Source organism: Cibotium barometz, chromosome 63, assembly GCF_041138505.1.
Source record: "Cibotium barometz isolate CiBa-2024 chromosome 63, ASM4113850v1, whole genome shotgun sequence".
Taxonomy (NCBI): Eukaryota; Viridiplantae; Streptophyta; class Polypodiopsida; order Cyatheales; family Cibotiaceae; genus Cibotium; species Cibotium barometz.
The window spans coordinates 6,605,368-6,617,878 of record NC_141108.1 but is presented as its reverse complement, the minus strand read 5'-3'; the positions used below and the strand labels follow the sequence as shown (position 1 = coordinate 6,617,878).

Sequence of the window (12,511 nt, the reverse complement as noted above, 5' to 3'; positions counted from 1 at the left end):
AAGACTGGATGAAACACGCCTTCTAATTGTGTACAGTATGATTGTGAAAAAGCTAAGGCATAAATAGTGGTTTGACGACCAACTCAAAGACAAGGAAATGAGTGAGGGCGATATGCTCCTCCTCTACAGCACAAAAAACCACAAACAGAAACTTAAATTCAAAGGTTTAGGACCTTGCCTAGTCACTGCTGCAGTGCGCATATAAACACTCGACGGAGACGAGATGGCGAGATAGTTCAACGATAGCAAACTAAAATGCTACTATGTCCCACTCATGGAAACCACATTAAGGGCCATTCATGCCAAAAAATAGCAAAAGAAACAGCACGAGGAAATGAAAGAAACGGCCCAACGCAAAGCAATAGAGTGACAGGCAAAACGCAAAAACATCGTAGTAAACATGGCCAAGTAGTGGACCTCAAAGAAGAGGAATGGGAAGTGCAACCCGCGTAGTTGTGGTTGTGGGTGTGGTTGTTGGGAATGACCACCCTGATGAGTTTCACACAAAAATTGGCTCTTGTTGGTACATGAGCTAATTAGAATCTGATGTCCTATGACACATGGCACTCCCTCGAGAAGCCACCATTGGTGAACACCCCAGCCACCACGGTCACTACTATTGCTTCATAATCGGTCCAATTTTAGGCACAATTATAACTATGTTTCACATTGGCAATAACCCCTTGGAAGGGAAATTTTATGTGATGCCTACAGGAACAATGAGCGAAGAGATCCTTCACGGGCACGGGGATGGATGGGACACTGTGCCAAATTGACTAGGATGCAAGGACGGCAACCCTGGCCTCAGGCCAAGTTACAGTCTTGATGACAAATGAATATCCCTTGTCACCCATAGCCCACCCCAAGTAGACCACTCCATTCCATTAAAATCACCATCACTCTGCTCTCCGACCAACATAAACCATGCCACCCAAAAAGAGGCCTCTCCCTATAGTGAATACCTAATTGCCTCACCGAACCTCATCTACACCAAGCTCTGCCCCACAGCTCAAGCCCATATCAAAGGATCCACTACCACTGCTCACCCCACTAACAAGACTAACCAACCCTAGGTACAACTTTCGCCTCGATACACACAAAACCTAAGAACCCTCACACTTGGGTGCCCAAGAATATCCTTGCAGCCCAAGGCTATTATGCGGGTGCTATAACTGTGTGGATTCCCCTAAGATCCACTTCCCTAACTCATGCCCCGGAAAAGCCAACTCCTCGTACCTCTCATTGACCTCTAATCCAACATCCACAAGCCCACAAGATATAAGAGAGCCTCAGGTGGTGCATACCTTCAATAGGGCCCAACGATCACCACCACCAACCTCGCCCTCACACCCTGTCCACCTACTATAGGTGGATCCCTAAGCCTCTCCTACAAGCTCAACACTTCTATGATGGCAGTCAAAAAATCTGGATCCTACTCCCGTGATTCTTGGAACTGCAAAAATTTCAATGGCGGCCTAAAATAGGCTCCACTGCCACCACCACTACCACATAGGACAAAGGGAAAGCGAAAATTCAAGAGAATGCCATGCCCATACAACACCTGTCCGCTATCCTCGACAATGAACTTCGGCTACTCCACCACCCCTTATCATACGACTCCATTGGTGCACCCCCACCCCTTATCATACGACTCCATTGGTGCACCCCCACCCCTTATCGTACAACTCCCTTGCTTCTTTGACCCCCCTTTACCCAGATGCTCCCTCCAATGAAGTCTCCAAGCTCCTGATGGAGCTACCAACCTTGCCAAAACCTAATTGGAGCTGCCTCCTCACTCTTGCTAGCTGGGCAAGGAGTCAGTATAAAACCTGCACTACTGGGGTGGTGGCCATATAGTCCTAGGGTACAAAACTTGTTTACAGGGTGCCTTAAAAAAATCTCTCTTTGAAGACAAGGTTGTTCCTTCATGAAGACAAAGCCATTCATTTCGTTTAGCCATGGTCATTCCCTCACGAAGCCACGAATGTTCCCTTGTAAAATACCAAGCCACGACCATTTCTTTGTCATTTAGCCACAGCCGTATGCTCTTGAGACATAGGTGTTCCCTCCTTAAGACACAGCCGTTCCCTCATGAAGCAATTCTTTTGTCACCTATTTAGCCACGGTCTTAGCCACGGTCGTATGCTCCTAAGATACAGTCGCAAGACACAGTCGTTGCCTCCTCAAGACACAGTCATTCCCTCCTAAGACATAGCCACAAGACACGACCGTACGCTCCTAAGACACAACCTTTCCCTCCTCAAGACATGGTCGTTCTCTTGTCAAAGGCTAAGACACAGAGGTTCCCTCATAAAGTCACGACCGTATACTCCTTACCCACGCCCGTACCTTGCTGAAGTCACGACCGTTCCTTTCCTGGAAATCTAAAAAAAGGGCAAACTCGCGGTCGCCTCCCTTCTCACCAAGGTACGTCGATATAGCTGGCCAGAACTCCCTCGGCCTGTTCGACTCCAGGGTGCCACCCCCATTCCCACACCTATGTTGCCAGAACCTCAACCCTCTCCGACCTCTCCACCCCCAAATGCCATCACCCCGAAACCCAACTCAAGGAGGACTAGGAAGCCAAAGCCCGCTGAAGAGCATAGGAAGAGGAGAATCTACGGCGCACTGCCGCCCAGCTCTTTGAGATGAACCTTTTTGAAACCCCCCCTCCTCATGTCTCCTCTCTGCCCCCTCCCTTTTCCGAAGTAGGTTCATCCTCCCCCATCTCCTCTCAGCAGAATATGGTGGACGAACACAACCTTGGGCACACTCATGACATTTATGTTCCCAAGCGGAGTACTCCGAGGGCATTCACTTGACTCATGGCGCGGTCCTGGATTTTTCATAGGGCTTTTCCAACCTGGCCCAGAAATTGTTGACATCAAATGACTGATTATATGCAGCGACAAAACGGGAGTAGGTCACCGCCGCACAACAGTAAATGCTCATTGCCAAGGCCACAACCAGTAAGCAGACACAGGAAACACTACGTGAAGGCTACGCTCGCCAACTAGCAACTCCATGCGGCTTTGGAGGACTGCAAGAGGCAACCCTCGCCACCACCCTTACCACCCTTAGCGAGCTTTAACACCAACTACAGGCCAACTAGCATGCCAACCAAGCCCTCGCCCTTGCCCAAACCAAAGCCAACCAACTCAAGCAGCGTGTTGCCCATGCTGAGGATGAAGGCAACCACATCCACCTCTCTTTCAGCCAATACCAGAGAAGTGGTCGAGTATCACCTTCGTCGAAGGACCAAACAATCCATAGAGGCCCGCCACACTCTCAACCCACACTTTCCGGGCCAATACCAAGCCTCGTCGATCGCAAGGTTGATGTGTTGATGGACTCCGCCCGGAGCTCCCCTACCTCGCCACCCCCTACAAAACCCCACCCAAATTCTTGACCTCCACCACCGCACCCTCTGCGCCTTAACCTTCTTCAACACGACATCTTCATCCATCTCCCCCGCCACCCTTTCCTACATTATCACCAAAATCCCCTTCGCCTCCATTTCCTTCCTCGTCACCCTCTCCCCGTCCACCCGCTTCACCAAACCCACCACCCTCTTCGCCCTCCCCGTCCACCCGCTTTCTGCCAACCTCATCAACTAGGCAAACCTCATTAGGTACGGGCACCCCACCACCGATGACATCCTCAACTTTGCAGTTTCTAAGGGTCTCTACCCCTACCCTTACCCTTCATCCAAAACCTCCAAAGCCCTCCATTTCCTCTAGCACCAAGGGTGGGAGACAATATACTGGACCTACAAATCCTTACGTCGATACGAGCTCCCACCCTACACCCCCTAGGGGCTCCTCATCGTGTACCACTATGGCTGCCACCTCCAACTCCAAGTCATCCATGCCACTGGGATCATACAGTTTGATGATTCCCATGTGGCCTTCCCCCTTGACTTCTCTCCCCAGGAAGCTGAAGACGCCCCTGGCTTTTTCTACTCAAAGTGCCCCGACAACAACTCTGACGATGACAATAATAATGATGACGACAATGATGAAGGAGCCCATCTCGACAATCCCCCCACTTATCTACCCGCACCCTTGTCCACCCCCCTCACCAACCTCCACCCCCTCATCCATCCCAACCCAGCACCAGCTCACAACCTCCACCTCCCCCCACCATTACCAGATACCCAACGTTGTACCTCGGCACCCCCAACCACTTCCTCCCTAACTCTTTCCCTATTCCCCCCACCATCACATACCCTCTCCTCCTCCCTCACCAGCCCCCACCCTCCATCTTCATCTGGGCCTCCCCTTGGACCTTAAGGAGCTACCCTCGACATCAGCAAGGCCCTTACCCTTCCTTGTCGCCACGCGCGCCAACGTAACCTCTCCCTCAACTGCTCCTCCACCCCTATCTCGTCGTTACCACTTGACCTCCCTTCCTCCACACCCTTGGAGGAAGGAGAGATTCCCCCACCACCACCGCGCAGAGGAACACGAAGAAGTGGACCCACCCTCAATGCCCTTAACTGGCGTGACCCCCTGGATTGCACGGAATTCGAGTAGGCCATCACCATACTACTTGGTCGACAACACACCCCCATAGCAGACTTACAGGCCAACTGGACATCTATGTCCTTCGGCCTCATCTCAACACCAAGCACACGGCACCTGGAAGCACCAACACCCACATCAACAACGGGGCAGTTACCATCAGCCTCCTTCCACTGCTCACCTCATAACCTTTGAGCTCATGGGCGAGCAACCAATTTGGCGCCGGCCTTTTCTCCTAAAGCCACCTAGCGGATTAACTTAGCGTGCCTGCCTATCTGCAGATGATGGGCTTGGGACCTATTTTAGAAAGTGTAGCCAACGAACCCCAAGCTAGAGTATAACTTTCCTTGGTTCGCCACACCGACATCCCAGAGTCCATGCACAGAGGCCACCATGCTGACAAAGATGCATGCCTTCATCGACAGGTACGCTTAGGTCCCCGACCCAGCCATTGTGTCCATAATCCACTTCTTCAACTTGATCATCACGCTCCTAGAGGCCTTCCCGGATTGGAATCACTACTACAAGGGTAGCCAAGGCCTTGCCTTTGATCTCAACAAAGGCCCGACCTTGAAGCAATTGTTCAGCTACTATGAACGCATCCATTGGATGCCCACATGGCACCTACAGACTTTCAAAGACATGATGGAGACCATCTTTTGGACTAGCTACAAAGCCTTCCATTACAAAGCCTTCCATTGTGTCTCCCCGCATCCCAAGTTGCGGTACAATTTCATCCGAACCTACTCCATCTACTTACCGCTGAATCTACTTGCCAGCTTCGAGGACGGATCTAAATTAGGGAGGGGGCATGTTAACCACATTGGTTAACATTATTTTTAAGCGTGGTTATGCTTCTTGTAACTCATTATTATGTAACCACGTTAAGCGCTTCATGTAAACGATGAATGGGATGACTGAGCTTATGACATGTGTAATGCTGGCCATAAGAATAAGCCTAGGTATACATAGAGCTAGGAAATCAGATTGGGCCCCCAATTGTTAAATGGGTGTCTGGCCATTGTAAAAAGAGAGCTCATTTAATATAAGTGCCTTATGAAATACGAAAAGGGACAATCCCATTATCACAATTGACTTTGCCTTCTCTTTCTCTCTCTCTCTCTCACTCTCTTGTGGCTATGGTGGTAGGCTTGTATGTGTTGATGCTTGCTTGCTTGATTGTGGTGTTGTGCATGTAGGTGATGGTTCTTGTCTTACCTCTTCTTCTCCTTCTTTTTGTTTTCTTCTTGATATCACTCTTGCACACACAAGGCATAGAGTAGAGGTTGATCTCTCCATAGCTCCCTTCCTCTCTGATCACTACCTAGCTTGTGGAAGCTCCATTTGAGTGACACAAGTGGAGGTGGAGTGAGCCCTTAGCGGCCTCACAATGAGGAGTTAACCCTCATTAGGGTTGGCTATTTGCTTGTTTGTGAACCAACCCTTGCATGGTCTTTCTTCCCTTTTCTCTCCCTCTCTTGTATAAGGTAACATGTTGATTTGTTTAATAATCCAAACAATTAAAATTTGAGACAAAGACCAACAAGAAGATTTACAATCATTGATAAAATCCCTACAAGTGAACAATCCATTGAGGAATAACCTAATTGTTGAGATTATTTCACCAAAATGTAGTGAACATGTCTTGCAGATTTTCGCAAACATTCATTATATCTTTTTAGAGCATTGATATTCATTGAAGATGTTCCAAGAAAAAAATTAAATTAGTATTAGTCTTAAGATGAGGAAAATTTGTGAAAGTTTCAGCCTTCTGTCTCAAATTTCTGTTTTTAATAAGTCTTATGGAGTTAATGTAGTGGTATGTGACATTTAGATTGATTTCATGTGAATATGCTTGACACATTTATATCTCTTATCTTGTACCAACAAGAATTTGTAAGTGAAATGTGCCTTCATTGGTACAAGAATTTGTAAGTGAAATGTGCCTTCATGGTATAGGACACTTAGACATGCTTCACATGAGATTACTTGATTGGGTTTTAAGTACATGTTGTCTAAAATACAAGATCGTATCTTCCATCATAAAGTCATCTGCTTATACCAACACGCAACTGAGAACAATTGCAACCCAAGCAAGAGGGAATGTTACGAGTTGTCCAACCATGTGTTTATTAAGGAAATGTTCTAGAACACCTCTGTGAACCATACCAATTGGCAAATATATTTGGGACTTCATGGCCTCTTCGAGAGTACCTACAACCGTATACGCAACACCTAATTCGAGGCCCTCACCTGTGTTGTCTTCTCGAGGATTTGAGAAAGTAGGGTGATGGAGAGAACAAGGCAATAAGTTTATGCAATATTAAGTACATACATGTGGTTTTTCGTTCTCTGCTGTGACTGGTCACGCAGCCCTAGCGATTTTGGCAGCCTCTTCTTCTTCTCCTGCTCAGGCTTGAAGATGGCGGGACGATGGCCACTTCACCACCATGCTCAATGTAGAAAATGGCGGGACGATGGAAATGACATGGACCTTTTATGGGAGAAGTACTTTAGGGATCCTCGCAGTGGCGGGACAGTCGTAACACCAAGGGTAAGCACCACCGTACAGGTTTCTTCTTTCTGCTGATTTCCCGCTTGTGAGAGAGACCGTTAGTTTGGCAGAGCAGCCCAAGATCTCCAGACTTTAGGCACAAAATCACTAAGGTATCGTTGTGGATTGATGGCTGGTGCAACCCCTCCTGGGTTCGTGAAGAGCTGAGGAGAGGAGGACTGGTGACGTCAACAGAAGTTGAAGATGGAGAGCTATGTGCGGGTAAGGAAAAGAATGACAATGCCAACCAACCAAGCAGTGGGTACTGATTTTGTGGCCTTACTGAAGGCTTGTGCCAAGAAGAAGGATTTGTACAAAGGCACTAGAGTACATGCTGATATTCTAAAAAGGGGCTTGCTTGAAAAAAGCCCTCATGTAGCGAACACTTTAGTCAGTATGTACGCCAAATGTGGTGCGCTCAAAAAAGCACAGCGAGTGCTTGACGAGCTTCCTGTTCGGAACGTAGTCTCTTGGTCTGCACTAATCGCAGGATATACCCAACAGGGGCAGGGCGAGGAAGCACTGAACTGTTTTGAACGGATGCAACGTGAGGGCCTCTCTCCAGGCACGGTCACCTTCACTTGCATCCTGAAGGCCTGTGGCAGCATAGGAGCAACCGACAAGGGCAAACAAATTCATGATGAGATTGTCAGTCAGGGATTGCTTGGAAAAGATATTGTGCTTGGCACTGCTTTGGTGGACATGTACGCCAAATGTGGTGCGCTCGCAAAAGCACAGCAGGTGCTTGACGAGCTTCCTGTTCGGGACGTAGTGTCTTGGAATGCACTAATCACAGGATATGCCCAACAGGGGCAGGGCGAGGAAGCACTGAACTGTTTTGAACGGATGCAACGCGAGGGCCTCTCTCCAGACAGGGTCACCTTCATTTGCATCTTGAAGGCCTGTGGCAGCATAGGAGCAGCCGACAAGGGCAAACAAATTCATAATGAGATTGTCAGTCAGGGGTTGCTTGGAAAAGATATTGTGCTTGGCACTACTTTGGTGGACATGTATGCCAAATGCGGTGATCTCGCAAAATCACAGCAAGTGCTTGACGAGCTTCCTGTTCGAGATGTAGTGTCTTGGAATGCACTAATCGCAGGATATGCCCAACAGGGGCAGGGCAAGGAAGCACTGAACTGTTTTGAACGGATGCAACATGAGGGCCTCTCTCCAGACAGGGTCACCTTCACTTGCATCTTGAAGGCCTGTGGCAGCGTAGGAGCAGCCGATAAGGGCAAACAAATTCATGATGAGATTGTCAGTCAGGGATTGCTTGGAAAAGATATTGTGCTTGGCAATGCTTTGGTGGACATGTACGCCAAATGCGGTGCACTCGCAAAAGCACAGCAAGTGCTTGACGAGCTTCCTGCGCGGAATGTAGTCTCTTGGTCTGCACTAATCGCAGGATATGCCCAACAGGGGCAGGGTGAGGAAGCACTGAACTGTTTTGAACGGATGCAAGACGAGGGCCTCTCTCCAAACACGGTCACCTTCGTTTGCATCTTGAAGGCCTGTGGCAGCATAGGAGCAGCCGACAAGGGCAAACAAATTCATGATGAGATTGTCCGTCAGGGGTTGCTTGGAAAAGATATTGTGCTTGGCAATGCTTTGGTGGACATGTATGCCAAATGCGGTGCGCTCGCAAAAGCACAGCAAGTGCTTGACGAGCTTCCTGCTCGGAACGTAGTCTCTTGGTCTGCACTGATGGCAGGATATGCCCAACAGGGGCAGGGTGAGAAAGCACTGAACTGTTTTGAACAGATGCAACACGAGGGCCTCTCTCCAAACACGGTCACCTTTATTTGCATGCTTAATGCATGCAGTCACTCAGGTCTAGTGGATGAGGGACAAATGTATTTTGCGAATATGAGCAAAAAATATGGCATCACACCAGACTTGGAGCACCACACTTGCATGGTTGATCTTTTTGGCCGTGCAGGGCACTTTGACAAGGCTATTGCAGTGATTAAAAAGATGCCGTCTTCTGATTATGCTCCAGTTTGGTCTGCTCTGTTGGGTGCTTGTCGAAAATGGGGAAATGTGAAGCTTGGGAGATTGGCCTTTGAACATGCAGTACAAGTGGATAAAAATGATGCCGCAGTTTATGTCTGTATGGCTAATATTTATGCAGCTGCTGGCATGCAAGAGGATGCAGCAAAGATTGAAGCCATGAGTGAAAAATGTTGCATGGAAGAAGCCAGGATGTAGGTGGTGGGTTGATGTGAGTGGAAGTGTTCATTCATTTTTTGTTGGGGATAAAAAGCATGCACAAAGCAAACTTATCTATGCTACGCTACCAGATTTTGCCCATAAAATTTCACAAGAAGGATATTTCCCAAGTTAGCATTAGGTGTCACAAAACATTCATGATGATGCAAAGAAGGATGTGCTTTGTGGGCATAGCGAGAAGTTGGCCATTGCCTGTGCCCTCCTGAATTCGCCTTAAGGGGCAACTTCACGTGTTGTGAAGAACATGTGGATCTGTGGTGGCTGCCAGATTGCACATCAGTTATATAAAAAACAGATAAGCGTAAAATTGTGGTCAGAGATGGGAACCGCTTTCACGTCTTTGAGATGGAAAGTGTGCTTGTGGAGACTACTAGTGCAGCAGCTTCAACTGACTATATTTTGAAACTTGGAATGCCAGTGAGCTTTTTGGTTCTCTTATTGTGCTGTATTGTTTCTTAAAGTTGTATTTCAGCGCCCTGAGAGTTCAGCTTGAACCAATTTGGTATTGTTTTGTGCAAAGGGGATGGGATGCTCACGTTGGCACTTTGAATATAATTTCAACAGTGGACGATTCTCTTTTGTCCTTTTTGTCCTTATGTGTTGCCAACGGGCTAGTCTTGAATTGGCAATACTTGTTTCGACCCACTCTTGAAGGCACTTTACATAAGCGCACTGAAGCCAATGTGGGTTTACATGATTCCTCAGCTACTGTGTGGGTGTGGGTGTGAGCGTGCCTACGAGTACATATGTTCATGCACACATGGGTGCATGCATGTGTACTTACCTATGTACATATGAATTTATACATACATACATGCTTATGTATGTGTGTGTGTGTGTGTATGAATGGATGAATGTATGTTATGTGAAAACATACACATAACCATACATGAAACATTCGAGTATGGAATTATGTTTGGACAACGAGACGGGAAACATACATGACCCTAACATTTGCCCCTTAACGGGACAGGGATAAGTATGGTAACAATTCATGATTGCCAAGGCAAGTTGGCTGTTCTAATATACATATTAAATTGATGTTCATTCAACTATGCAAGGTCACACAAAAAAGGAATTTAAAATGCCCCCTGCTCTTAGCAATGTCATCTGCAACAAGACCAATCACACAACTGACAAGTGTTAAATTAGAACACGAGGAACATGAACCCAAGGGTGGTAGAGGGGTAGCAAATATAACTTCAGCCACTAGAGGTAAACCAAGTTACAGGCGAATTACATAATGCTCACCAATTTGGACAAGGAGGAGGTGGAAGCTTTGGACCAAGAGAAGTAGGATTGACCCACCTAGACACAGGAGGTCAGACTGTCCAGTTTGGCAGTTTGGCAAAGGCATCAGCAAGAACTATAAGATACAAGATAGCAATGCGACATGGTCCTAGTAGGGTCCAGTGCCAGCTCTGAACATGGTGAGAGTGTAGATGACATTGGGAGATTGCAAGTGAAGCTCCTAGAAGTGATGGCGGTGGTCACAAGGTCACGTGCCAGAACAGTTAACGAGATAAACTAGAACCGAAGAAGGTGAAGCTAAAAGAATGGGTGGAAAAGTATTGAGTTTGAGAGCAGGTCACGAAGCTCGTTAAGGAAGCCCAAGGAGTGATCTAGACTATGCAGGAAAACCCGCACCATCTGCAAACTATTGGGAGAAATTTTGACAAGGATAACTTGACAAAAGGAAAGATTTTTGGGAAGAGACCACTAGGAGACGGCAGGCAAGGCAAGGAAAAGGTGCTTGAGTTTCAAGAGGAACCAGAAGAAACCCTAAAGAAGATGAACAATGAAGGCATCATTCTGGAGAAAAACCAGCACCGTAAATCAAAGATGGAAGTGAAAGGAACCACCCAAAGCAAGGAGGAGCAGGTAGAGAGGAAAGATGAGCAAGTCATGCCAATATTAGAAGAACAAGTAGGATAAAGTATCACGTGCGCAAGGCAATGCCATGTCTAATCCCTGATTATATTCCTCATTAGGCAATAGTATTAGGTGCATTTAGGGCTTCGTCCATCACCATGCATCTGGTCGACAGTAGTTCAACACACATTTCAAGTTGACAGTAGTAGAATATCAACAATCAGTAGCATTGTGTGAGTCGGCATCAATTTATGAGTAAAAGTTAACATTTTATGCTATATATTTTATGTCAAAGGACAAATTAGCTGCCGACCAACATATCAGCATTATATATAAGAACATAGCATGTTAGTTCATTTCTCATTTTTTTCTCTTTTGGAGATTGGTCTTAAAGTAGTCAGGGAAGATCTATGGCCAAGCATAAATGTAACCTTTTCCTATGTATATAATACATATACTGAAAACTAATCTCTCTCTCTCCCTCTCTTCGTAATAGAAGATATATTATTGAAATTACTTTACAAATGGTCACATGGCCGTCATGTGATGTACTAGTTTTCTCTGAACCACAGGTGTAGCTCGGAGTACCCTCATCCAATATATAGCTGTGTCATTCTCCACTAAATGAGCTGACCGCAAAAGGAAGAGACTTGCCACAATAGTAGTCATTTTATACGACCTATGTGAGCTGTAATACCAACTTTTGCATCAAATATGAAGGCATTCCTTAACCAGATATGCCACAAACTTGTCCACTTGAAAAAATGAAAAAAAACTGAATGTTCTAAGTTATCTAACCCATTCTGAATCTTGCCAAAAATCCAGTCTTTAACCTTTACGGGCCTATCTCTCAATGGAGTCCATACGTGAGAAAGGAAATCCCACACCTTTGCCACTGGACATGAAATGAAAAGATGTGGGCATGTTTCCAAGCATGTAGTACAAAACACACAATTACTAGAAGCAATCCGTCACTTTTGCAACTGGTCCCCTAATGGTAGGCCTCCAACTAGCATGCACCATACGAACACCTTCCCTTGACTTAGACCACCAGCCCTGTAAGATTACTTCCTTCCACTAGGCCCTACTCTTCCACTAGGCCCTACTCTTCCTCATATTCCATACCTTATTAGCCTTCTCAGTTTTCTAGCGCTTATCTTCCACCATCATATGGTATACTTGATTTGTTGTACGTTAGAGACAATGTCGTGAGGCTTTTTAAATGCCCAATCTAACCTAGGTTGCTGATCCTCCAACTGAGGAATATCACCAAACGATGTAAGTGTTGCCCTCACCTTCTCTCATAACTGTACATATCCACGTGGAACTT

The 12,511-nt window shown here is 46.7% G+C and overlaps 1 pseudogene across 1 annotated transcript; it reads left to right on the top strand.

The window, feature by feature from the left end:
- Window positions 1-6,617: 6,617 nt before the first annotated feature.
- LOC147603604 (pentatricopeptide repeat-containing protein DOT4, chloroplastic pseudogene) lies at window positions 6,618-9,888 on the top strand (annotated as a pseudogene). Its single transcript, XR_015265597.1, has one exon. The product of XR_015265597.1 is annotated as a pentatricopeptide repeat-containing protein DOT4, chloroplastic pseudogene (transcript).
- Window positions 9,889-12,511: the final 2,623 nt, after the last annotated feature.